General features: G+C 46.0%; 1 protein-coding gene and 1 long non-coding RNA gene across 4 annotated transcripts in view; one reads left to right on the forward strand and one right to left on the reverse strand.

Moving 5' to 3' along the window:
- The window catches only part of LOC130297411 (uncharacterized), a 66,045-nt gene extending 49,695 nt beyond the window's left edge, over positions 1-16,350 (reverse strand). The window contains exons 1-3 of the long non-coding RNA XR_008849514.1: positions 16,215-16,350; positions 13,620-13,719; positions 7,156-7,301 (exon numbers count right to left, since the gene is read on the reverse strand). This is a non-coding gene — a long non-coding RNA (uncharacterized LOC130297411). The remainder of the gene's footprint in view (positions 1-7,155; positions 7,302-13,619; positions 13,720-16,214) is intronic.
- A 49-nt stretch (positions 16,351-16,399) lies between these two features.
- Positions 16,400-22,321, forward strand: part of RHBDF2 (rhomboid 5 homolog 2) — a 100,044-nt gene continuing 94,122 nt past the window's right edge. The window contains exon 1 of one of the 3 annotated variants that reach the window (XM_056549852.1): positions 16,400-16,493. The gene's annotated coding sequence lies outside the window, so the exon portion shown is untranslated. Of the gene's footprint in view, positions 16,557-20,791; positions 21,816-22,321 lie in introns of those variants that run through there. The other 2 variants (XM_056549849.1, XM_056549847.1) reach the window with 2 other exon arrangements.

Below are 22,321 nucleotides of genomic sequence, written 5' to 3' on the forward strand. Positions count from 1 at the left end.
CAGAGAGCTCTGTGGTCAGACAGAAAATAAATTCAAAAAGAAAAGAACTTCCTGTGGGGCATACAGTAGCTGATAAGTACTGGAAGGATTAAGATTTTTAACCTCTTAAGGACGCAGGGCATACCTGTACGCCCTGCGCCTGGTCCCGGTAATTAAAACAGGGTCACGCCGTGACCCCGCATCATACTGGGTTGGTCCCGGCTGCTAATGATAGCCGAGACCCTGGGTTGATCAAAGTTGATCGCCGCGTCTAAAATGAAAGTAAAAGCTTCTCGGCACCTCAGTCGGGCTGATCGGGACTATCGCGATAAAATCACGATGTCCCGATCAGCTAGGACACGAGCGGAGGTCCCCTTACCTTGCTCCGTTGTGTCCGATCGGCGTTTGATTGCTCCAAGCCTGAGCTACAAGCTTGAGCAATCAACCCCCTATAACGCTGATCTATGCAAAACTATGGCTTTGCAGGGATCAGGGTAAAAGATCAGTGTGCGCAGTGTTATATAACCCCTTCCCTAATAAAAATTTGAATCACCCCCCTTTTCCCATTAAAAAAAAACTGTGTAAATAAAAATAAACATTTGTGGTATCGCCGTGTGTGTAAATGTTCGAACTATAAAAACATATTGTTAATTAAACCTCATGGTCAATGGCGTACGCGCAAAAAAATTCCAAAGTCAAAAATAGAATTGGTGGCGCAACAAATAAGCCATAATATGGAATTTTATGTGCAAAATTGAAAGCGCTATGATTTTTAGAAAGTGATGAGGAAAAAATTAGGAGAAAATGAAAATGCAAAAATGGAAAAACGCTGAGTCCTTAAGGGGTTAAATAGAAGTCATTTACAAATCTGTTTATTTTTCTGGCACCAGTTGATAAAAAACTAGGGATCAATAGATTATCGGTTTGGCCGATATTATCAGCCGATATTCATGATTTTCTAAGTTATCAGTATCGGCAATTACCTTGACGATAAAGCGGGCGCTTTAAATCAATGAACTGCAGCGGCTTTTACGGTGACAGAGACCGCCGCCGCAGCCGCCCGCTTCTCTCCCCCTGCCTGTCCTGGGGTCCTGAGTCCAACCACCGCCACTGCCCGATCCCCCTGCCTATCCTCTGGCCACATACCGCCGCTGCCGCATTGCCTCCCCATCCTCTAGCCACATACCACCGCCACTGCCCCATTTCCTCTCCATCCTCTGGCCACATACCACCGCCACTGCCCCATTTCCTCTCCATCCTCTGGCCACATACCACCGCCACTGCCCCATTGCCTACCCCATCCTCTGGCTACATACCGTTGCTGCCCCATTGCCTCCCCATCCTCTGGCCACATACCGTCGCTGCCCCATTGCCTCCCCATCCTCTGCCCACATACCGCCGCCACTGCCCCATTGCCTCCCCATCCTCTGGCCACATACCGCCGCCACTGCCCCATTGCCTCCCCATCCTCTGGCCACATACCGCCGCCACTGCCCCATTACCTCCCCATCCTCTGGCCACATACCACCGCCGCTGCCCCATTGCCTCCCCCATCCTCCGGCCACATACCGCCACCACTGCCCCATTGCCTCCCCATCCTCTGCCCACATACCACCGCCGCTGCCCCATTGCCTCCCCATCCTCTGGCCACATACCACCGCCGCTGCCCCATTGCCTCCCCCATCCTCTGGCCACATGCCGCCGCCGCTGCCCCATTGCCTCCCCCATCCACTGGCCACATACCACCGCCACTGCCCCATTGCCTCCCCATCCTCTGGCCACATACCACCGCCGCTGCCCCATTGCCTCCCCATCCTCTGGCCACATACAGCCGCCACTGCCCCATTGCCTCCCCATCCTCTGGCCACATACCACCGCCACTGCCCCATTGCCTCCCCCCATCCTCTGGCCACATACCGCCACCACTGCCCCATTGCCTCCCCATCCTCTGGTCACATACCACCGCCGCTGCCCCATTGCCTCCCCATCCTCTGGCCACATACCACCGCCGCTGCCCCATTGCCTCCCCCATCCTCTGGCCACATACCGCCACCACTGCCCCATTGCCTCCCCATCCTCTGGCCACATACCACCGCCGCTGCCCCATTGCCTCCCCATCCTCTGGCCACATACCACCGCCGCTGCCCCATTGCCTCCCCCATCCTCTGGCCACATGCCGCCGCCGCTGCCCCATTGCCTCCCCCATCCACTGGCCACATACCACCGCCACTGCCCCATTGCCTCCCCATCCTCTGGCCACATACCACCGCCGCTGCCCCATTGCCTCCCCATCCTCTGGCCACATGCCGCCGCCGCTGCCCCATTGCCTCCCCCATCCACTGTCCACATACCACCGCCACTGCCCCATTGCCTCCCCATCCTCTGGCCACATACCGTCGCTGCTGCATTGCCTCCCCATCCTCTGGCCACATACCACCACCGCTGCCCCATTGCCTCCCCCATCCTCTGGCCACATGCCGCCGCCACTGCCCCATCGCCTCCTCCATCCCTAGTGTTATAATTACCTGTTCCCGGGGTCCGCGCTACTTCTGGCTCCTGCGGCGTCCTGCACTGTTGCTGTGCGCTGCGCAAAGACGAGTGAAGTCCTCAATGTGACTTCACCGTCAGTGTGCAAAGTGACAGCGCAGGATGCCGCCGCAGCCAGAAGTAGCGCAGTCCCCGGGAACAGGTAATTATAACACCAGGGATGGGGGAGGCGATGGGGCAGCGGTGGCGGCGGTATGTGGCCAGAGGACGGGGGAGGCAATGGGGCAGCAGCGGCAGTATGTGGCCAGAGGATAGGCAGGGGGATCGTGCAGCCTCGGTGGTTGCACTCAGGACACCAGGACAGGCAGGGGGTCCTGAAATGCATGAAATATCGGCATAAGTTATCGGCTATAGGCCGGACAGTTTGCAGAATATCGGTATCGGCTGTAAAAAAATCAATATCAGTCGATCCCTAATTTAAAAAAAATGTTTTCCACCAGAGTACCCCTTCAATTCTGCGGCATTCCATGACGGAATCCCATTGAAGTAAATTTCAGCAGAATTCTGTGTTTTGAGAACATGGAATTTGGCCCAAATGTTACCGGAATTTGCGCAGATTGGCGGATATTCCCCCGTGTGAACGTAGCCTAATATTGCCTAGGGCAACCCTGTGCATAATTTTGAACATCAATATTTTTGTATTTTCACACTAATAAAGACATGAATCGGCTTTGAGTTTAGTGTAAAGTAGAAAAAAATGTAATAATTAAAGAAAAATAATTATCTTGTTTTTTTCCAGTCGCTTGACCGCATAATTGTGTAACATTTTGGCTATTATGACTTGACACATGTTTGGATGTCTCCAGATCTTGCAAAACTACAACTCTCAGCATGCCCGGACAGCCAAAGGCTGTCCGGGCATGCTGGGAGTTGTAGTTTAGCAACAGCTGGAGACACAATGTGTGGAAGATTTCTGCTTCCTTTTTCTACGTTTGTAGTTTGGATGGCACATGAAAAAACAAATCTGACAGTCTAGATGCGCTCCCTACTGGTGGTTCAGAATAATACAATTAACTAAGCACCCTGCATTAAAGGGGTACTCCGGTGAAAACCTTTTTTCTTTTAAATCAACTGGTGGCAGAAAGTTAAGCATATTTGTATATTACTTCTATTCAAAAATCTTAATCCTTCCAGTACTTATTAGCTGCTGAATGCTACAGAGGAAATTCCTTTCTTTTTGGAACACTGATGACATCACGAGCACAGTGCTCTCTGCTGACATCTCCGTCCATTTTAGCAACCATGCATAGCGGAAGTATGCATAGCAGATGCATAGCAGATGTATGCTAAGGGCAGCATGGTGGCTCAGTGGTTAGCACTGCTGCCCTGCAGTGCTGGGGACTTGGGTTCAAATCCCACTAAGGACAACAATAAATAAAGCGTTATTATTATTATAATAATGTCAGCAGAGAGAACTGTGCTTGTGATGTCATCAGAGAGCATTCCAAAAAGAAAAGCATTTCCTCTGTAGTATTCAGCAGCTAATAAGTATAGGAAGGATTAAGATTTTTTAATAGAAGTAATTTACAAATATGTTTAACTTTCTGCCACCAGTTGATTTAAAAGAAATCCCTTTAAGGCTATGTTCACACGTTAGGAAAATGAGCGGAATGTCCGCACAGAAAACACGTGCGGACATTTTGCAAATTTTTCCGATCCGGCAGACGCAAGGACCGCTCTGAAATGCGCCGTCTGATAGACGGCAATGAAATTTCTTTGCGGACTCTGCAGAAAGAATAGACTTGTCTATCCAGGATCGGAATTTCCGCGGGAGAAACATCTGGGGCGAAAATTCTGCCATGTGAACGGTGCAGCAGAATCCCATTGGAATCAATGGGACTCTGCTGCAGCGGAATATTCGTTGTGTACATTCCGCCCACGTTCCGCCCGTGTGAACAAAGCCTTAGGCCGCATTCACACGACGGAAATTCCGCATTAACTATCTGCACGGAATTCCGCGTAAATTTATTGCCCCTTCACTTTTCAGCTGCGGAATGTTTGATGCGCAAATCCCGCTTTCCGTGCTACGGAAAAATAGAAGTCTGGCCTTATATTTTTCCGGACTTCGGCTGCGGAATCCCATCAAAGTCAATGGGGAATAAATTTGTGCGGAATTGGTGCGGAAGTTCCGGAAATCGTGCGGAATTCTACATGTATTCCATCTTTTTCAAGGCAATGTTTACACGTCGGAATGTCCGCATGGAGAATCTCGCGGGAATTTTTTTTATTTGACTATACCTGGGGGGGCTGTAAAGTTAGAGTAGTTCAGAATATGGTGTCTGTACCTGTGTTTGATGGTGGTCTCGCAATTATTTTGTATGCTGTTAAAAATAAACATTGGGGCAAAAATCACATAAGGAGTGTTGTCTCAGGTTTTCCCAGGTTGCAGTGCGGCCCGAGACATTACATCAATAGTCAGGTGTTGAAAGGAAGCCTGTCTCCTTCAATGGGTGGAGCGACCGCTGGGTGGGAGGGAGATAATTTTGCAGGGAATTGTAGTTTTGCAACAGCTGAAGGCACCCTGGTTAGAAAACACTGGTCTATTGTTTGCAGCACAGTATGGAAGGCAGCTCAGGTGTGCTTCAATGGGTTGGGTGGCAGAAAAGAGCAGTGCACTGGGGAGCTAAGAAGAAGGGCAGGAAGAAGCCAGGGCAACTAAGTACATTCCACACCATGTGGGGTACTTTATCTGTAGGTCTCCAGATAACCCTGTTACAATTGATCTATTCTGATCCATTTTTTGCACCGTGTTCTGTAGATTTTTTATTGGTACCATTTTGGTTTAGTGTGTACAGTAAGATGAGCGCGCTCCAGGACACGTGTACTTATTTCAGCTTCTAATTTTAGTACTGAGAGTCCTGTGGAAGCACATTAGCCTCTCTGCTCTGCTAATATATAATTAGGTATTGATCAGAAAAGAGAAATCCAGAATACAGCCAGCACCGTCCACATAAATTGCTCCCACACAGTATACAGCGTGTGTTCTTAAAGGGGTACTCCGGTGGAAAACCTTTTATTTTTTAAATCAACTGGTGCCAGAAAGTTAAACAGATTTGTAAATTACCTCTATTAAAAAATCTTAATCCCTCCAGTACTTATTAACTGCTGAATACTACAGAGAAAATTATTTTCTTTTTGGAACACAGAGCTCTCTGCTGACATCTCTGTCCATTTCAGGAACTGTCAAGAGTAGGAGAAAATCCCCATAGCAAACATATGCTGCTCTGGAAAGTTCCTAAAATGGGCAGAGATGTCAGCAGTGAGCACTGTGGTCATGATGTCAGCAGAGAGCTCTGTGTTCCAAAAAGAAAGCCATTTCCTCTGTAGTATTCAGCAGCTAATAAATACTGGAAGGATTAAGATTTTTTAATAGAAGTCATTTACAAATCTGTTTAACTTTCTGGCACCATTTGAATTAAAACAAAAAAAAAAAAAAAAAGTTTTCCACAGGAGTACCCCTTTAAGTCATAAAGTTTCCACTAAAAGTCATCGATCAATATCCTTAGAAGAAAATATGCTGTGGCACTCACCTGTGAAGCATGGACACTTACAGTATCGACAGACTCGTAGTAGGTCTCTCTTTTTCTCATGCTTTTATTGAGCATGCGCTCACTATGCTCTGACATGCATTACTTGTGCCTGCTCCCTCTGCAGTCTGCAGAGCTGTACAGGGAACCCAAGTGCTCCATGTGGTCTCAGCCACACCCTGACTAACTTCCTGCTTTCAGCCTTTATATATACAGTGGTCCCTCAACATACGATAGTAATCCGTTCCAAATGGACCCTCGTTTGTTGAAACCCCCGTATGTTGAGGGATCCGTGCACTGTAAAGAATAGGACAGTGATCTACAACCTGCGGACCTCCAGATGTTGCAAAACTACAACACCCAGCATGCCCGGACAGCCAACGGCTGCCCGGGCATGCTGGGAGTTGTAGTTTTGCAACATCTGGAGGTCCGCAGGTTGAAGACCACTGGTATTGGAGGTTATACTCACGTGTCCCCGCCGCTCCGGACCGTCACTGCTCGTCACCGCTGCCCTGGATGTCGCCTTCCATCGCTGTCGCCGTGTCCCCAGGGTGTCCCCGACGCTCCGGCAAGGCCTCTGCTTCACCGGCATCCTTGCTCTCCGTCATCACCATCATGTCGCTACGCACGCCGCTCCTATTGGATGACGGCACGGCGTGCACAGCGACAGGGTGACGACGATGGAGAGCGCCGACAATGCAAGGGATCCAGAAGAGGACGCGCTGGAGCCCCGAGGACAGGTAAGTGATCGTCAGCGGAACACACGGGGCACCATAAACGGCTAACGGCCGCCACGCCCCCTCCCATAGACTTGCATTGAGGAGGCGTGGCGTGACATCACGAGAGGGCGTGGCCATGACGTCACGACCCTGTCGCCCGCTCCAAGCGTTCGGAACAAAATGATTGCCAGGGCTTTGCTGTGCTTTGATAAGACTTGCAGGCCTAAAACTAAGCTGAGACTTCTTGTTCTGTACAGCTCACAATCTCCTTCTTATTATCACACACAGAAGTACAGTGTAAGTTGGCACCAGTGTATAGATAACAGAGATGCACACAATAGATGTTGCTCACAGATCAGCATTCCCCACCCCGTAAAAATTACCTCTGAAAAGGTCAAATGCCCAATAACGTTTTTCAATTCACGTGACTTGGACAGCTCCTGTCTACTGTCGTCTATGTCCATGGGTCCTGCTGTAAAGCATACCTCTAAATGCTGTTAAAAACAGCTCAGGCAAGATGGCCGCCCCCCTAAAAGTGAAATAAAAAATAAAATCACAATCAGAATTTAGAAACAGACTTGAAAAAAAGAACAGGCTTCAGTATCCGTCTCTAATCGATGAAAAACATTTTTTAGGTGATTCTGTCACTTTAAATCAGGTTGATTGAGATCTTAGGATAGATAAAGAACTGTTCTGGTATTAGGCAAAAGTAGTTGAGAAGTTTTTAGCTGGAAATAGGTTGGTGATGTTTTGTCTCCCTCTAGTGGTTTAGATTAATACTGCATGAGGTCTTGTAATAAAGACTAAATATAATAAAGTGGTTGTCTGTCTATATTAACCCTTTATAGCAGCTTGAAAAGGGTTAACAAGAGGGTCACTGTATATGCCTCCCTCGGCTTATGACAATAGCTGGAGCCCCAGTAGATAAGAGTGATGAGGAGTTTAGAAGATTCTTAATTTTGGCTTTTGTTCTAGTCCGATAGTTCTTGAAGGCATAAGAAGTGCCAGATATTGTTATTAAGAGGCCATAATCCGCTCAGAAATGCATTGCCGTCTATGGAGATGGTGCCTTCCTGAGGGGTCCTAGCGCTGGCTTGGTCTGCCGGTGCCGCCACAGATGGGATCTCCGCCTGGAAAATTTCTGGAAGGAGATTCCGTAGAGTGAATGAGCCCTTAGACTTGGACTTTTATTTATTAAGGATTGGTGAACTACTGACTACTGCTTATTAAATACTAGCAGATTACCCGAGGTTGCTTGTTTTTGCTACTTAATCCTTGTGAGAGAGGAAAAGCAACGTAGCAAGAAGAGCTTGTCCTCATATCCCGACCTTATATCCTGTCCTCTAATCCTGTCCTCATATCCTGTCCCCATATCCTGACTTCATATCCCGTCCCCATATCCTAACTTCATATCCCGTCCCCATATGCAGTCCACATATCTCATCCTCATTTCCCATCCTCATATCTCATCATCATATCCCAACCTCATATGCCGTCTCCATATCTCATCCTCATATCCCAACCTCATATCCAGTCCTCATATCCTGTTCTCATATCTCATCCTTATATCCTGCCATTATAACCCTACCTCATATCCCGTCCCCATATCCCATCCTCATATCCCGACCTCATATCACGTCCTCATATCCCATCCTCATATACTGTCCTCATATCTCGTCCTCATATCCCGTCCTCATATCTCATTCTCATATCCCGACCTCATATCACGTCCTCATATCCCATTCTCATATACTGTCCTCATATCTCGTCCTCATATCCCGTCCTCATATTTCGTCCTCAAATCCCGTCCTCATATCCCGTCCTCATATCCCGTCCTCATATCCCGTCCTCATATCCCGTCCTCATATCCCGACCTCATATCCCGACCTCATATCCCGTCCTCATATCCCGACCTCATATCCCGTCTTCATATCCCAATCTCATATCCTGTCCACATATCTCATCCTCATATCCTGTCCTCTGGTGGGGCTTGTGATAAAGAGATTGTAGGCTGAAAATAGTAGGGAGCATGGCTTTAAGGGTTGAAAACATAAGAGGATGTGGCCTTAAAGTAAGGGTGTGACTTTGTGAGATGGGCATGGCTTGCAGGAGAGGTGTGGTTTGCAAGCCAGACTGACGCACTTACAAGGAGATGCAGAGCGAAACTTATGAACTAAGGTACCAGAAGTCCCATGGACTTGGTTGGGGATCTTAAGGTATATTTAGGATTGGCAACTTTCTAAAAACTGTACCATAGTAATTTTTTCTCCCCTAACTACCTTCTCAGACACCATTTTACCTAGTACTTATATCAGTCTAAACTGGTAGCTGCCCAAAAAAATAATAATTATTCTACTGCTTTATTCAAGTTGGAAGTTTCCGTTGTGTGGTAGAAGTCCCGGGACTGCGCTGTAGTGAATGGGATAATGTCAGTGCAGACATTAAAGAGAATCTGACAGCTGGTTCATTTGCACTAAACCCAATATACCGGGTTATATTGTGGGTGAAATGCTGTAAAATGAGGGGTCACTTACTTTTATTGGTGCCTCCTGTGCAGACTTATGTATGTTGATCATTTTATTCATATTGCACTCCAGTGCGCATTGGAGGCAGGGAGCCGGCTTACCAAGCTCCTCTAACTCATCAACATTCACTTCCTGGCCCGTCCCCTTTGCCTGGGTGAGCAGTTGAGCCCTTTGCTCCCGCGCTACACACTTTGGGCTCTCACGTGACCTATGGGGGCGGTCCAGGAAGTGAACATTGATGAGGTAGGGGAGCTTGGCGAGTCGGCTCCTTGCCTCCATTGCGCACTAGAGCACAATATAAATAAAACTATTGACATATATAAGTCTGCCCAGAAGGCACTAATTAACCCCTTCATGACCCAGCCCATTTTCACCTTCATGACCTGGGCATTTTTTGAAAATCTGACCACTGTCACTTTAAACATTAATAACTTTGGAATGCTTTTACTTATCATTCTGATTCCGAGATTGTTTTTTCGTGACATATTCTACTTTATTTTATCGGTAAAATTTCACTGATATTTGTATCCTTTCTTGGTAAAAAATCTAAAAATTTCATGAAAATTTTGAAAATTTAGCATTTTTCTAACTTTGAAAGTCTCTGCTTGAAAGGAAAATGGATATTCCAAATAAATTACATATTGATTCACATATACAATATGTCTACTTTGTGTTTGCCTTAAAAAATTGACAAGTTTTTACTTTTGGAAGACATCAGAGGGCTTCAAAGTTCCGCAGCAATTTTCCAATTTTTCTCAAGATTTTCAAAATCTTAATTTTTCAGGGCCCAGTTCAGGTTGGAAGTGGATTTTAAGGATCTTCATATTAGAAATACCCCATAAATGACCCCATTATAAAAACTGCACCCCCCAAAGTATTCAAAATGACATTCAGTAAGTGTTTTAACCCTTTAGGTGTTTCACAGGAATAGCAGCAAAGTGAAGGAGAAAATTCTAAATCTTCATTTTTTACACTCGCATTTTCTTGTAGACCCAATTTTTTAATTTTTACAAGGGGTAAAAGGAGAGAAATCACCCTAAAATTTGTAACCCAATTTCTCTCGAGTAAGGAAATACCTCATATGCGTATGTAAAATGTTGGGTGGGCGCAGTAGAGGGCTCAGAAGGGAAGGAGCGACAATGGGATTTTGGAGAGTGAGTTTTTCTGAAAGGGTTTTTGGGGGGCATATCCCATTTAGGAAGCCCCTATGGTGCCAGAACAGTGGACCCCCCCCACATGTGACCCCATTTTGGAAACTATACCCCTCATGGAATGTAATAAGGGGTGCAGTGAGCATTTACACCCCACTGGCGTTTGACAGATATTTGAAACGGTGGACTGTGCAAATCAAAAATTTTATTTTTCATTTTCACAGACCACTGTTCCAAAAATCTTTCATACACCAGTGGGGTGTAAATTCTCACTGCACCCCTTATTACATTCCGTGAGGGGTGTAGTTTCCAAAATGGGGTCACATATGGATATTTATTGTTTTGCGTTTGTCAGAACTGCTGTAACAATCAGCCACCCCTGTGCAAATCACCTCAAATGTACATGGTGCACTCTCCCTTCTGGGCCTTGTTGTGCGCCCCCAGAGCACTTTGCGCCCACATATGGGGTATCTCCGTACTCAGGAGAAATTGCGTTACAAATTTAGAGGGTCTTTTTTCCCTTTTACCTCTTGTGAAAATGAAAAGTATAGGGCAACACCAGCATGTCAGTGTAAAAAATTTATTTTTTTACACTAACATGCTGGTGTAGACCCCAACTTCACCTTTTCATAAGGGGTTAAAGAAGAAAAAGCCCCCCAAAATTTGTAAGGCAATTTCTCCCGAGTACGGCGATACCCCATATGTGTCCCAAAACTGTTGCCCTGAAATACGACAGGGCTCCAAAGTGAGAGAGCGCCATGCGCATTTGAGGCCTGAATTAGGGATTTGCATAGGGGTGGACATAGGGGTATTCTACGCCAGTGATTCTCAAACAGGGTGCCTCCAGCTGTTACAAAACTCCCAGCATGCCTGGACAGTCAATGGCTGTCCGGCAATACTGGGAGTTATTATTTTGCAACAGCTGGAGGCTCCGTTTTGGAAACAGTAGCGTACCAGACGTTTTTCATTTTTTGGGGGGAGGGGGGCTGTGTAGGGGTATGTGTATATGTAGTGTTTTTTACTTTTTATTTTAGGTTAGTGTCAGTGTAGTGTAGTGTTTTTAGGGTACAGTCACATGGGCAGAGGTTCACAGCAAGTTTGCCGCTGGAAGTTTGAGCTGCAGCGCAAAATTTGCGCCATCTCAAACTTGCAGCACTCACTGTAAACCTCCGCCCATGTGAGTGTACCCTGTACATTCACATTGGGGGGAGGGGGCAAACATCCAGCTGTTGCAAACTCCGAGCATGCCCTTTGGCTGTCCGTGCATGCTGGGAGTTGTAGTTTTGCAACAGCTGGAGGAACACTGGTTTGGAAACACTAAGTTAAGTAATAAACTTTCAAGTGTTTTGCAACCAAACTTAGTGTTTCCAAACCAGTGTGCCTCCAGCTGTTGCAAAACTACAACTCCCAGCATGCATGGTCTGTCAGTGCATGCTGGGAGTTATAGTTTTGCAACAATTGCAACAGCTGGAGGCACTGAGGTAGGAAACGGACAATGTTTCCCAACTAGTGTGCCTCCAGATGTTGCAAAACTACAACTCCCAGCATGCCCAGACTGCCAAGGCATGCTGGAAGTTGTAGTTCGGCAATATCTGAAGGATCAGATGTTGCTGAACTACAACTTCCAGCATGCCTGGGCTGTCTGGGCATGCTGGGAGTTGTAGTTTTGCAACATCTGGAGGTCCACAGTTTGGAGACCACTGTATAATGGTCTCCAATCTGTGCTCTTCCAGATGTTAGAGAACTACAACTCCCAGCATGCCTGGACAGACTGAGCATGCTGAGATTTGTAGTTTTGCAACATCTGGAAGAGCACAGATTGAAGACCATTATACAGTGGTCTCCAAACTGTGGACCTTCAGATGTTGCAAAACTACAACTCCCAGCATGCCCAGAAAGCCAAAGGCTGTCTGGGCATGCTGGGAGTTGCAGTTTTGAAACTCTCAGAGGCAGCAGTGAGATCGCTTTACGGCGATCTCACTGCTGCCAATGAAGATGCCGCACTGCTGCCGGAAACTCACCTCCGGGACGCAGCGCAGCCAGGACCGCATGGAGGACGCCGGGACCGCACGGAGGACGCCGGGACCGCTCGGGACACCGATCCGACGGGTAAGTGACGCCGGGGGACGGGTCAGGGACACTTAGCAGAGCGGTGTGTGTCCCGATCCCCGTGATCGGGACTTACACACCGCGCTGCTAAGTATTTTCATAGCGAAACGCTGCTATCAGCTAGTCAGATTTGACCAGCTGATAGCAGCGATCGCTGGGGGGGGATGGGGGATGAAACCCCCCGTGGTCGCACGGTAAGATGGCTGGCTATCAGTGATAGCCACCATCTTTCCGGGCGCTGCGGGGTGCTGCGAGTAGCGGCAGTAATGTCCATGACGTACCTGTATGTCATGGGTCGGGAACACCTTGCCACCCATGACGTACAGGTATGTCATAGGTCGGGAAGGGGTTAAAGTAAGTGATCCCTCATTTTACAGCTTTTCACCCACACTTAAACCCAGTATATTGGGTTTAGTTTGGGACAAACAGCTGCCAGATTCTCTTTAAAGGAGTAGTCCGTCGCCCAAGTGCCCGGAAAATTTTGTTCAGAACGCTTTGAGCGGGCGGGTGGGGTCGTGAAGTCACGCCTCACCCCACAATGCAAGTCTATGGAAGGGGGCGTGACCGCCATCACGCTCCCTCCCATAGACTTTCTTTGAGGGGTGTGTGGCGAGGGGCGCAGCAGTGACCTAACAAACAATGTTGCCCCCACCCACAGGCGGGACCCCCACGATCAGACACCTTATCCCCTATCTTGCTGTAAGCGGAATCGGCCTTTGTGTGAACGTACCCTTAGATAAATGGTGTCTAAACTGTGGCCCTCCAGATGTTGCAAAACAACAACTCCCAGCATGCCCGGACAGCCGTTGGCTGTCCGGGCATGCTGGGTGTTGTAGTTTTGCAAGATCTGGAGGGCCATGGTTTGGAGACCACTGTCTTATCTATAGCAGCAAGGGGGACAGGGAGTTGAACACAACATCTCAAAAAGTGGACAGTGAGGAGAGCATACATGGAGGGCAACTCAGACTGTAGATGAGGAGGACAGGGCAGTTTTTAGGGTAGAATCATACGGACTTGGTGCAAAAGTATAGAGAGACAGCAGAGCACCTAGTTTACACTCACTTCTTAAACGCACGGCTCATTCTCCTCAGATGACAGTAGACTGTGTCGTCTGGAGGTTGCCAAATATTTTTGCTGACATTTGTTCGGTAGACAAAATGTTCTGAAATGTAAGAACAATTTTGAGGGACTAGCAGTTTAAAAGATGACAAAGTCCTCAAAACATGTCGATATCCAAATCTATGTACTAGAACAGAAACAGGAGAAAAATGGAACACATGCTGTTAAAGGAGTAGTGTGGTCTTAGACGCCTATCCCCTATCCGCAGGATCCGACCACTGGAACCCACTGGTGGAAGACGCGTCCCCTCCATACAGCTCTATGGGAGAGTCGGGGATGCACGAACGATGCGTCATGCTGCGGCTCGACACGCCTCCTGCATGGGAGAGGCCGGGACCCTGTACAGGGGATCGCGGGGGGTCCCAGCTTTCGGACCCCCCACGATCAGACGCTCCTTTAAAGGACTTCTGTAGTGAAATATAATTTATCCCCTTGAACGGAGGCCGCAGCAGCCTGCAGGAAGGGGGCATGCAGACCCCCGCACGGAGCGGCGGCCGACATGCCCCCTCAATGTATCTCTATGGGAGGTGGGTTAGCCATGGCTTCCTGCGGGGATAAGTTATGTTTCACTGCACTACTCCTTTAATAAAAATCAAATTTCACCGTAACCTTCCATTTGAATGCCATGTTAATCTGATACACCAGTGTTTTCAAAGCAGTGTGCCTCCAGCTGTTGCAAAACTACAACTCCCAGCATGCGGCATGCTGGGAGTTGTAGTTTTTCAACAGGAGGAGCCACACTGGTTGAGAAAACACTGGTGTAAATCATCAGCCCAGTTATGTGTTGTACTGTGATTGGCCAGAGAAGTAAGGGAGGAATTATCTGTGTGTGTACTGCTGGTATGCAGCAATTTTGCAACAGCTGGAGGCACACTGGTTGAGAAAACACTGATGTAAATCATCAGCCCAGTTATGTGTTGTACTGTGATTGGCCAGAGAAGTAAGGGAGGAATTATCTGTGTGTGTACTGCTGGCACACAGCAGTTTTGCAACAGCTGGAGGCTCACTGATTGGTGACAGACTCTGCAGGTCGCTTTGTACATCTTTATTGCACCCTATATAACAAAACTTTCGTAATCATGCTCTTGGGAGGATAGTAGGGTTATGTTCAGACCGCAGAAATTCAGCACAGATGCGTAAATTCCGCAGCCGCATTAATATGGCTGGAATATCGCATCTTTTTAAAGGGGTACTCAGCTGGAAAAAAATCTTATCCCCTATACAAAGGATATGGGATAAGAGGTCAGATCTCCAAGCCGGCAGCGGCGGCGTGTGGAACACGGAAGCTTGGAGGTTCCGTGTTCGTGACGTCACACCACGCCCCCTCTATTCATGTGAGGGGGCATCATGGCTGGTACATAGTTCATGAATGGAGGGGGCGTGGCAGCTGTAGTTGCCAGTTTTCCGGCACGGAGCGGAGTTCACTATGGTGCTGCGCCGAAGATAGCGGGGGTCCCCAGCGGTGGGATCCACGCAATCAGACATGTTATCCCTTATCCTTTGGATGGGGGATAAAGTGTTTTTGGGTGGAGTACCCTTTTAAGCATATTTGGTATTTCTGAGTAATTCATGTGGAATTTGCATACACAGTGCACATAAAAAGTGTCTGTATTCATTGCAAATGTCACATTTTGCATGAAATTTGCACCAAATATGCATTTAGCGGAGAAAAAAAAGCCCCATTAACTTCAATTGGCTATCGCATCCGAATTCCGAAAAAATTTAACACACGATTTATATTCTTGCGGATTTGAATTAGGAAGACATTAGGAAGACAGCTTTATAGTAGGGGGCTTTAAAAAAAATCCAGAAAAACCACCAACATACATACAGGCATTTTATTTAGCAATTTATTTATTTTTTTATCGCAAGAAAAAAAATAAAGACATACCCACAGCATGCTCCCATTCTGAAAAACTGCTACTGCGCCAAAAACATCACTAAGGGGGTGAAAAGAAGCACCCCCCACCCCCCAAAAAAAATGCCATGTAGGTAAGAAGTGTTATAATTTCCCTATTGACGTCCAGCTAAAATCTGCAATTATTGTCTTAATTTAAGATTTATTTATTTAACTTTTAATAATTGCGTATGACTCTTTTAAAGGGGCGCTCTGGAGGAAAAAATATTTTCAAATCAACTGGCTCCAGAAAGTTATACAGATTTGTAAATTACTTCTATATACAAATCTTAATCCTTCCAGTAATTATCAGCTGCTGTGTGCTCCACAGGAAGTTGTGTAGTTCTTTCCAGCCTTGCTCTCTGCTGACACCTCTGTCCGTGTCAGGAACTGTTCAGAGTAGGAGAGGTTTGCTATGGGCATTTGCTGCTACTCTGGACAGTTCCTGACACGGACAGAGGTGTCAGCAGAGAGCACTGTGGTCAGACTGGAAAGAACTACACAACTTCCTCTGGAGCATACAGCAGCTGATAAGTACTGGAAGGCTTAAATGGGCAATGTTAGAATCAAAAACCATTTGATATGTTGTACATCTTGGCCAAACATGAACCTATCTAATATACGTCTCAAATATTTTTTACCTCCTATTTATAGAAATCATGGCTTATAAAAACGACCACTAGGGGTCCCCATAGCATCCAGAACATAATCCTGTCCAGCGGCAGCATCATCATTGTCCCAGCTGAAGCACAGGCTCTGACAAAGTCCAGGAAGTAAGGGCGGGACTAACACTCCTCTGTATTCACTCCTGTCCTATCAGATTGCAGCATGAAAACAGAGAGGAGGGGGTTACAGAGCAGCCTGCAATGATTGGATGAAGAGACACAGCACAGGAGACTCAGGGAGGAAGTGAATGCATGGTGAGTGAGGACACATCCCCTCCAGAGCACAGAATGACAAACCAAGTGAACAACAGACAGAAGGTATTTGTAAGAGAGATATAGGTGATAGACATTAAATTTCTATGTACACGATCAGAATTAGGTACTGTGTAACATAACATTTAGGTACTAAGTAACATTTTTAAAGATTTTTAAATAGATGTAATTTACAAATATGTATAAATCTGGCAAGAGTAACTCTCATTAAAAATACATTTTTGCTATTGCACTCCTTATGTAAATAAGAAATATTTCTAATATACTTTGTTTAAAAAAACAATGAAGTTTTCTATGTTTTATTTGTGCTTCAAAAAAGCTCAAAATCACATTTTCCCCTATCTTATATACAGACTTAGGACCGAGGTCCAAACACAGAAAGTGCAGCCTGGAGTGCTGAGGGGGGGGTGTCCAACCTCATCCAATCATAGCTCCTCTCACACTTATGTGCCACATGCTGTTGGTTGGACACACCCCCCTCAGCACTCCAGGCAGCACTTCCTGTGTTTGGACTTCGGTCCTAAGTCTGTGAATGAGATGGGGGAAAATGTGCTCTTGAGCTTTTTTTAAGCACAAATAAAACATAGAAAACTTCATTGTTTTTTAACAAAGTATATTAGAAATATTTTTTATTTACCATAAGGAGTGCAATAGCAAAAATTTATTTTTAAGAGAGTGCCCATTAAGGTAATAAAATAAATCCCTAATCCACAACACCTTCTGCCTTCCCTCCCTTTAGCATTAGTCAGAATTGTACCACTGGAAAGTTTAGTACTTTACAGCTTTATGAAATTATTTTTCCAACATCTTGTAAAAAAATAAAAAAACATAAAACATTCAAGGAAACAAAAAGGCGATGACATATTTTTTGCATGATTCAGCTCCAGTGACCAACAACAAGCCTGCAGCCTTTTATTTTTTGGGTAAAGCAAAAACGCAAACAGCAGTAAAGTTTTTCGGTTTCGTGTTCTGACTAATCCTTTCCTATAGATCTGCTTTCCTGTTATTTGCCTCATTTACTCAGTATACCCAATCCCATCTTGTAAGCTACAGCGTATAAACTATATATTAAAAAAAAATATATATATATATATATATATATATATATATATATTTTTTTTTTATTAATAATAAATAATAATAATAATAATAATATATATATATATATATATATATATATATATATATATATATATATATATAGTGGTTAAACAGATTTGTAAATTACTTCTATATAAAAATGTTAATCCTTCCAGTACTTATCAGCTGCTGTATGCTCCTCAATAAATTGCATAGTTCTTTCCAATCTGAGCTCTCTGCTGACACCTCTGTCCATGTCAGGAACTGTCCAAATCCCCATAGCAAACCTCTCCTTCTCTGGACAGTTCCTGACATGGACAGAGGGGTCAGCAGAAAGCACTGTGGTCAGACTGGAAAGAACTACACAACTTCCTCTGGAGCATACAGCAGCTGATAAGTACTGGAAGTATTAAGATTTTTATATAGAAGTAATTTACAAATCTGTTTAACTTTCGGGCACCCTCTGATTTTAAAACATTTTTCCCCCTCTGGAGTGCCCTTTTAAACCCATTTTATATCACTTTAATCGTACCTGATGAAACATGTACATTGGACAGTACAACAGCCTTTTCCATCCATCACGTTATATTGGGTCCCAGTAGCGCCAATTTGTTATCCTGTATCGATCAGGAGTGAGAGAGATATTGATCGACTTAGAGCGTTGGGAGGAGTATCTTCCGTACTTTCCCTGCCTAATATCTCTATCATTAAAGGGGTACTCTGGTGGAAAACAATATTTTTATATATCTACTGGTGCCAGAAAGTTAAACAGATTTGTAAATTACTTCTATTAAAAAATCTTAACCCTTCCAGTACTTATCAGCTGCTGTATGCTCCACAGGAAGTTCTTATCTTCTTGAATTTCCTTTCTGTCTGACCACAGTGATCTCTGCTGACACCTCTGTCCATTTTAGGAACTGTCCGGAGCCGGATAGGTTTGCTATGGGGATTTGCTCCTACTCTGGACAGTTCCTGAGACAGACAGAGGTGGCAGCAGAGAGCACTGTGGTCAGACTGGAAAGAACTACACAACTTCCTGTGGAGCAAACAGCAGCTGATAAGTACTGGAAGGATGGATCCGTTTTGCAGAAATTGTTTAAAGGGGTAACAGAAAGTTAAACAGATTTGTAAATTACTTCTATTAAAAAATCTCCATCCTTCCAGTACTTAGCTGCTGTATGCACTACAGGAAGTTGTGTAGTTCTTTCCAGTCTGACCGCAGTGCTCTCTGCTGACACCTCTGTCCGTGTCAGGAACAATTCCCCATAGCAAACCTCTCCTACTCTGGACAGTTCCTGACACGGACAGAGGTGTCAGCAGAGAGCACTGCGGTCAGACAGAAAATAAATTCCTGTGGTTCATTACAGCAGCTGATAAGTACTGGAAGGATTAAGATTTTTTTTAAGAGAAGTAATTTACAAATATGTTTCCTTTTCTAACCAGTTTATTTGAAGAAGAAAAAAAAATACTGTTTTCCCCTGGAGTACCCCTTTAATGCCTGATGAGCGTTGCGCCTTTGGTGAGTTTTCTCTTATCATTGCTCTTTGTTTGTCTGTTGCATGATGGATGTGAGAACCTGTCAGGTCCCCAGGACCTCACACACCAGCCCCAGGACCTGACAGGTGAGGACACCAGCATTCCAGCACTGTTCTCCTCAACTCTATGGCATGGGGATGATAAATCGAGGAAAATAAAGAGTTTGGACGAGTTTGATGGCGTCAGATCCCAGGAAACCAATGAGCCAAAAGTTTTGGTAAAAACAAATTGGCTTTATTGGTACAAAGATTAGGGGTGCAACACATAGGTTTCGAACCCTTCTTCGTCAGTCAGGGGGTATTACAGGTTCACATTTGGACTGATTTAAATACATACAGGTACATGCCCGGTTACAAATCACTGCCGGGTCGGAGGTCATCAGTACACTGGAGCGCTTAATTTGCATAATGATTATAACGTTTAGTTCTTTTGGTCAGAAACTGAACAGTAAGGTGACACTGTGACGCGAATTTACAGTAAATTCGATTCGTCACGAACTTCTCGGTGCTCCAGTGGGCTGGAAAAGGTGGATACAGTCCTAGGAGACTCTTTCCTAGGAATGTATCCAACTTTTCCAGCCCACCGAAGCACCTGAAAGCTGAACTAATTTACGCAGGATAAGACATCAACTGCCGAGCCGAGAAGTTCGTGACGAATCGAATTTACTGTAAATTCGCTCATCTCTAATCACTTCATTGCACCGTACCTGGAGGTCACGGTGAATGACGTTGCGGCTGCCTCCCTACTCTTCTGGATCACCTACATCAGCGAGTCTACAGGCGGACAGAGGTGTTGTGCCCTCAGCACAACACTTTACAGTAAGGTGCAACTTGTAGCGCAAACCTTACCCCATCTAAATAATACTCCCCTAGGAGCGCACCTCGTCATTTTTCATATTTTCCCTCATGAAGATGATAAAGACCTTTAAAGCAGGTCCTGTGAAGTAGATGCAGCGGCATCCAATCACCCGCACAGAGTCCTCCTCTTGCCCTCGTCTGGTGCATTGATAAAACCTATACTTAGGCTTCAATTAAAGGAGTATTCCAGGAAAAACCTTTTTTTTTTTATATATATCAACTGGCTCCAGAAAGTTAATCAGATTTGTAAATTACTTCTATTAAACAAATCTTAATCCTTTCAGTACTTATGAGCTTCTGAAATTTAGGTTGTTCTTTTCTGTCAATGTGCTCTCTGATGACACATGTCTCGGGAACCGCCCAGTTTAGAAGAGGTTTACTATGGGGATTTGCTTCTAAACTGGGCGTTTCCCGAGACAGGTGTCATCAGAGAGCACTTAGACAGAAAAGAACAACCTTAACTTCCGAAGCTCAAAAGTACTGAAAGGATTAAGATTTTTTAATAGAAGTAATTTACAAATCTGTTTAACTTTTTGGAGCCAGTTGATATATAAAAAAAATTTTTTTCCTGGAATACCCCTTTAATTTCCTGACGCTGGGGAGCGGAGTAACCCTTTAAAGTGCTATTTCGGCTTTATACATCATATCCCCTTTCCAAAGGATACCACCGCTGGGGACCCCCGCGATCTCCGTGCAGTCCCCAACATTCTTTTTCACCGGATTCAGTCACATGAATAAGGCCGGGTTCACACTACCGAATCTCTGACTGGACCTGCGCTTCTGACTTTAAGGCCCCGTTCACACTACAGAATTCCGGGCGGAATTCCGCGGTGTGAACTTTAACATTAGTGTGAACGGGTTTCCGCGAGACCCGTTCACACTGCGGAATTTCAGCGGCGGACATTTCCGCCGCTGAAAGTGTTCCGCGCAAAGAAAGAACATGTTCATTCTTTGCGCGGATTCCGCGAGCACTACATAGCTGTCAATGGTGACGCCTCAGTGCCCCGCGGCCCTAGCGCCGAAGTACTTTCATCCGCGAGAAATCCGACGTGTGAACGCACCCCAAGTCTGAAATTTTGAGGGTAAAATGTGAGTGAATGGGTCTTCCATCAACCAATTCACACTGCGGAACGTTCTAGATGGGATTTCTGTCCAAAAAATTCCGTTCTAAAAATTCTGAACTCACTCAACGTTCTGTCGGAATCCGCGCCACAGACATTGCCGTCTATCGGGGAGGCCCCACTCGGAATATTGTCTGTAGTGTGAACATGGCCTATGAGGAAACCTGTGAGGAGAACTGGAGATTATAAACTCCATCATTGCTTTTGGTTGCTATGGGCAACAAGGCCACTTTCCCTCAGAGATTTGCTAAACTTTATATAAACACAGACAAACGAACACTCAGCCCGGTTTCTGTCTTCGAAATTTCCCCACGTGATAAGTGACGTCATTTTACCGACTACCACCTGACAGCCGCCTCGGGTATTACCAATACAAGTCCAGACAAGTCCCGGGAAGCCCCGCGCTCGCCTTCTCTCCCTCCCCGTACACGTCCAGTCACGCCCGGGCAGGAGACACAGTGCGCAGCCCGGACATTACACACTGATGGGGGGAAAAAAACCGCAGCTAAACCGCAGCCATACAAATACACGGAACCCCCTGGATTCCACGGTCCTGACTCGTTACCCACCCACGTGTCTCCGCTTCCGCATTCTAACCACGCCCATTTCGTCAAGGAACCACGCCCACCCAGCTGACTCGCCGCGGCCACGCCCAGAAAGTGTGTTTGCTCTGGAGTGAGAGGACGGGGAGCGGAGGAGTGCGCACTCAGGTGAGTGTCCGGGTACCGGAGTGTCTGTACGGGGCTCTGACCCCTGTTCACACACAGCTGGCGGTTTTCTATGTGGTGTTGTTTGCTGTTATCAGCCATGTCTGGAGTGGAGTTATAAACAGTGACACTAAAGGTGTGGCTGGGATCAGTAGTCCTCCTCTCTATACAGACTGTTTTCCAGTGTGCCTCCAGCTGTTGCAAAACTACAACTCCCAGCATGCCCGGACAGCCTTCGGCTGTCCGGGCATGCTGGGAGTTGTAGTTTTGCAACAGCTGGAGGCACCCTATTTGGAAAACACTGCTGTACATTCTAGGTTCCGGTTTTCTTTCCTGATATATGGAGGAGATTAGGGTCATGTCTCCTAACTGCGTTTCCAACTGTGCAAAAATGTCCACAATTGTGTACAACAACAAAAAGTATACATTATGGTCATAAGTGGGTGGCGTACGGTACAGCATCATACATTAACATGTGTCACAGTCATTAGTGTCCCCTCATCTCTCCC

Source organism: Hyla sarda, chromosome 13 (assembly GCF_029499605.1).
Source record: "Hyla sarda isolate aHylSar1 chromosome 13, aHylSar1.hap1, whole genome shotgun sequence".
NCBI classification, from domain to species: Eukaryota; Metazoa; Chordata; class Amphibia; order Anura; family Hylidae; genus Hyla; species Hyla sarda.